At 34.5% G+C, this 6,000-nt stretch overlaps 2 non-coding genes across 2 annotated transcripts; both read right to left on the reverse strand.

Moving 5' to 3' along the window:
- Positions 1–3,469: 3,469 nt before the first annotated feature.
- Positions 3,470–3,542, reverse strand: Trnaf-gaa (transfer RNA phenylalanine (anticodon GAA)). Its single transcript has one exon. It is a non-coding gene; the product is annotated as a tRNA-Phe (tRNA).
- Positions 3,543–3,975: 433 nt separating this feature from the next.
- Positions 3,976–4,048, reverse strand: Trnaf-gaa (transfer RNA phenylalanine (anticodon GAA)). Its single transcript has one exon. It is a non-coding gene; the product is annotated as a tRNA-Phe (tRNA).
- Between the last annotated feature and the right edge of the window lie 1,952 nt (positions 4,049–6,000).

The raw sequence follows: 6,000 nt of genomic DNA on the forward strand, positions 1-6,000 counted from the left end.
AAGGAACTTATGGAAAATTTAAAGTCACAATTTTTTTTAAAAGTTAGTTACATCAAAATGTATGACTTTTCTACACTTTATAAAACCATTCCTCACGATAAATTAAAAATTAAGCTTTTTGATATCATAGACTTGTAACTGCTTCTTCAATAAAATGGAACTCGGAAATTTTTATATCTTGTGATTGGTCATCATCAAAATTAATTTGTTAAAAATCACTCTGATTCTCACACAATTACTCTGAAGTTGATATTAAAAGTATGATGGAGTTCCTCATTGACAACATTTATATAGTCTTTGGAGACCAGGTCTTCCAACAAACTGTTGGAGTTTTGATGGACACTAATTGTGCTCCTTTCTTAGGCTAGCCGACCTGTTTTTATATTCCTATGAAGTAGAATTTATTCAAAGCATGAACATAGAAGAAAACTTGCTGTGGCCTTCACCATGACAATCAGATACGTCATTTAACAATAGTTACATCTATTGATATGTCGACTCGATATATTCCAGTGAACTTGAAATAAAAGACACCACGGAGTCTGCCACATCTGTTTCATATTTGGATGTTTTACTAAGTATTGACGTTAAGGGCCAACAAACAACTAAACTGTATGACAAACAAGTTGACTTAAGCTTTTCCATCGTCAACTTTCCCTATTTATGTAGTAATGTTACTCCATCACCTGCATATGGTGTTTGTTCGAAACTTACGGGCATGCTCTGAGTACGATCAATTTTTAAACTCAAGAGCATACTCTGAGGACGATCAATTTTTAAATCGAGGCAGGCTACTGACAGATAAGTTGATGTTACAAGGATTTCGACAAACTCGTTTAAAGTCAGCATTTCTATGGATTCTATGGCCGTTTTTGTGACATTGTTAGCCAATACAACCTATCATTGGGTCGTACATATGTATTTTGACTGACATATTTCATCCCAACTGTTAGGCCTTTGCTTTTATACTAAATTAGACTACGGATTATTTTGTCTACCTGATCAATACATAGGGCGGGTGTGACCGGTAGACAGGGATACTTACTCCTCCTATGTACCAGATTCCACCTCTGGAATATCCGGGGTCCGTGTTTTATGCCCTGTTCATAGAATTGTATTGAATGTAGGTGGGTTTTTTTTTTTAGATCGATAACTGTTCGTTATCTTCACCTTTTTCATTATTATACGATGTGCTGTAATTAACTTTCTTTGAGTAGCCTTGCAACTGAATACGAAAACTCGTCGGAGCGAACATGTACACTTGATTTTCCCTGCGAATAAGTGAGGAATCATTGTGGGAAAATACAACAATTTTGGAATGTATCAAAGTAATGGTAAATATCTATATAGGTTATTATAACAGTTATTTGATCCGAAGAGCCAGATCACATCTAGCTGGCAGGCGCATACCATCAGATCAAACGAGACTCGAAGAGTCGAGTTTGATTTGATGATCCGCGCCTGTCAACGACACGTGATCCAGTTCTTCGGATCAAGTCACTGTTATTATGATAAATTTATTACATACACTCTTTTATTAGCTAAAGATAATAACATTTTTTATCCATTATACAATGAATATCTATAAAACAAAATACATTTTTAAAACGCAAGAAAAAGTCGTATATACATAATTTATCCACATTTTTACTCCCTTATTCAGTGGGTATAGCTCGTAGGATATCGTTTTCAAATCCACGGTTGTGACGTCATGTGTAATGGTTTTTGCGTGAATTTGACCAAGTCAAATTATATAGAAAACAATGTAAGACATGAAATAGTTAGTATGTGTTTTTCACATGTGATAACATGTGTAAAACAAGCGATAAAAAGAATCTCCCATGGTTTTTGGTTAGATATGATTTTTTTTATCCAACTCGTTGTGTTATTATCCCCTTGCCAAGGCTTGGAAAAAAATAACACGCAACTCGTTGGATAACAAATCATATCCAACCACTAACTATGGTATATATATACTGTGTACTACGTGATAAATTTCAGAGAGTGATGTTATGGAGTGATATGGATTCAGAAATTCACCAGTGTTTTGATCCGAAAAGTCGAATCACATAGCCACTTGATTGTGTGAAATAAACTGTGAATTACACAGTTTGGTATATAATTAAGAATTAAGGAAATCAATATACCTCTCTGTGGCTAATAACGACAAAAGTGTTTCAACAATCATTCCATAAGCATTCAGCCGAAGAAGACTCATAATTGGATCCACCTTAAAAATCGTCAAAAAGGATGTCAGAGGCCGGAACCCGGGATTGTACCGGGGGCCTTTAGATGAAATGTGAAGCTAACGAACGAACAGTGCCCGATCATTCTCAAAAGTCCATTTTAACAATATAAATTATATGAGTAGAGCCAACACCTCCCTCAGAAAAACAGAGATGGGGTCAGGTGCCATGGAGGAGTAAGTCCCCAGCCAGCTGTTTTTTCTCTGTCTTTTGTTTTTTGTTTTTTTTTCTTGTTTTTTTTAAGTAGGTAAAGAAGAACATAGTATTAATATCGAGAGAGAGAGATATCTAACGCCAATAGTAAATAGAGTATATACAGTCAAAATCTAAAAAAAAAAAAAAAAAAAAAAAAAAAAAAAAAAAAAAAAAAAAAAAAAAATTAAAACTATAAACTAGTCATGGAAACAAGAAGGTCTTCCGTCTTACGCACTTGCATGTATAATACGGCAATACTGCAGTAGTTCTACACCGCTCTATGGCTCAAAACGACAAAAGTGTTTTAATGTATTTTCCTATGTGGACAGTATGGTGGATAATATGTCAAATAGCAAGTTTGTTCTTGAAAAGTCACTCTACGGCTCGTAGAACGTAAAATCGGATCAGGGATAGAAACCAGTATATATTTCATTATTATAATTTTATAATACACGAAAGTCTTAATTATTTTGTTCTGATGTTGAAATTAAAATTTTTATAATTAAACGTTCTGACGAGCAGCATCCCATATACTATGTTGTCTTTTCAGATTTCTTTATACTAGTATATAAAGTTTAAAAAGCATAATTAAGTTATATTCGGACGAACATAGTGAGGGAAAATATCATTTAAAACAACAATCATTTTTTGAGCATTCAGTCGAAGATTGATTGCATGTTGTTTTAACGTCCCGTTCGGGAATTTTTTACTCATATAGAGACGTCACCATATACCGGTGAGTGGCTTCAAATTTAGACCTTTACTCGGCACTTAGGGCCATTGAGCAGTGAGGGTTCTTTATCGTGCCAACGCCTACCGTGACACGGGGCCTCGGTTTTTAAGGTTTCATCCCGCAACTTTCACTTCAAAGTGCTGAGCGCTTGGCGAAGGAACAGTTGTTACCTAGTTTTTTTTTACATATCGACTAAGGTCTGTCGCGGCCGTGATTCGAACACAAAACTTTCGATCACGGAGTGAGCGCTTTACGGACTGAGCTACCGTGATGGTTAGCCGCCGGATTTAATCCGTGCCGGAACCCGGGATTGAACCGGGGGCCTTTAGAGCTTCAGTCTAACGCTCTCCCAACTGAGATATTCCGGCTGACATAAAATATCAAAATGGCTTCAAAACGGATATATCATTGCTGTTGATTCAAGTTGTATCTGCTCTTTATTCAACACTACGTTTGAAATGTATTAGATAGGAATCTTTCACTATACTGCAAGACATACAACGTAGCAAGCGTGGTTCCCAATGCAGATGCGTGTATTTATGATTATTTTTCTCTTTTGAATAATGTTTATCACACAGTGCAGTAATTTGGGGTTTTTTTGTGGGTAGCCTTGTAATTGATAACGAAAACTCATGGAAAAAACTACAATTCTCGAATGAATTAATACATGTGGTAAAGCATTAAGTAATTTACTGCTTTGGGCCTCATATCAACTATCAATTCATAAGCATTCAGTGGCAATTTGGTCATGCCTAAAATTCGTTAAAAAAAAAAAGCGATGTCAGCCGCCGGATTTTTCCGTGCCGGAACCCTGGATTGAACCGGAGGCCTTTAGATCTTCAGTCTAACGCTCTCCCAACTGAGCTATTCCGGCTGACGTCATACATCTAAATCGCGTCATAACAGATATATATATCATCCCAAGTACATGAAGTACACACGTTGTTATCTTTGGTCCTTGTGCTTATCCTGCGTTTGAAATGTATTAGATGGGAATAGCTATAGACTCTTCAATATTACATGTATTGCTCTTTTTGATTTAGCCACCTGAGTAAAACAATATTCACTGAGTCCGAAGGGCGAGATGAATATTGTACTTCGAGGGTGGCTAATATAAATCATCGTATTGACGAAAAAAGCAGTAGTAATTGTCTATCATAAGATTCAATGATTAAATGATACAAACTCGTTCAGCAAACCTTACCATCTTTCATGATTGCTTACATTGCTCGAAGTTCTTGCCTCTAGTGAGAGAAGCAGGATTTAAAAAAAAAACTGTTGAATGAATTTGGAATTTCTTGATATTTTTTTAGTACGATTAGAAAAAAATGAATTTTATGATCACCTTGAAGTCTGATGCAGGTGAAATAACTTGTCATAACTAATTTTATCGCTTTGGAAGTTTTCGATCTATTTTTGTTCTATGTAGAAAAAAGAAAATGTTATGTTCAACTTTTAGGCCACGTGCAGATAAATATAATTTATATGATTTCTACAGTGGTGGATCCCAGCCAGTCAAACAGCTAGGATTTATTCATTCATATAATAAATTAATATATTAGGCCATCTTTAAAAAATGTTTGTGTGCCCTCTCCCGACCGACTGGCTAAAAATGGCCCGACTCAAAATTTGTTTAACTTCCAGAAAACAATTATTTTTTATGCATTCAGGACAATAGATTTTGAAAATTCCGCACCATGCAGTGATGAAATTTTCTAGAAAAAAAAATTCCCACCTATCTACCGACCCAATTTTTCATCCTGAGTCGGGAGAGGGGAAACAAAGATTTATTTAAAGTTGGCCTTGAATGAAAAATGTGAACCGTTAACACAAGAAGTAAGAACATTTTGATCGTGAAATATTGAAATTAATCTATTAAATAAAATTGATAGTCTCATAGACGTATTATTTCACTGTGAAAATAACAAAAATGTCATATAATAGTGAAAATAACAAATTCGCGTCAAAACTGCTTTTTTTCAAAATGTTAAAATCCATGTTCACAATTTTCAACCTCACAATCGTGTAGCTTCCCCTTGTATGAGCTATGACGTCACATCCTATGCGACGTACTGCGTTACGTAAAGACAGCTTATAGGCTATAGGAGCAGAAGATTAAAAACCAAAATGAGGCATTAAAAAAAAAAACAAAACAAAACAAAAAAAACCAGATAATTCAAAGAATTGTAGTTGCATATGGAATTTATTTCATTCGCAAGATAGGAGGTTTTTTTTAACATACTAGTATTTTCACTCGTACTTTGCACTCGTGAAAATATCAAAAAATCTGTTGCACTCGTGCAATGAATTCCATATCCAACCGGCTACCAAACATGAAATGTTCTTTGCTGCAAATGAGACTGTCTTTTCTTTTAAGTGTTATTTTTTAACGTTTTCTTATAATTTAAAACACTGAGTATGTTTATTTATCAATGTGCATTAAGAATTATTAATTTTTAATAAGAATTATTACTTTTTTTTCATTTTTTTTTTCATTTTTTTTTTTTTTTTTTTTTTTTTTGCATCATTTCTTTCGAAATATAAAGAAATCAAGGTCAGGCATACGCGATGGCTTTTTTTTAGAGGATCAAAGATTTCATTCAGTGAATGTGACAGCACTTTTCAAGTGCTTCTTCGTCGGTGAAATTGATTAGTAAACAAAACATATTTCGTCAATGGCTCAGTGATTCACTTTTCTTCCAGTGCCGTTTGGTCTTCTAAACAGCAGCAAAATCTTAAATAAAATGAATGAATGACGCCACTACTTGAACTTGCTTCAAGTTTTTATTGCCTAAGAGAAGGATGAATTTTAGGAGTAGGATTTTT

This window comes from Saccostrea echinata, unplaced genomic scaffold (genome assembly GCF_033153115.1).
Source record: "Saccostrea echinata isolate AGI-Se365-2 ecotype Australia unplaced genomic scaffold, CSIRO_AGI_Sech_v1 ptg000054l, whole genome shotgun sequence".
NCBI lineage: Eukaryota > Metazoa > Mollusca > Bivalvia > Ostreida > Ostreidae > Saccostrea > Saccostrea echinata.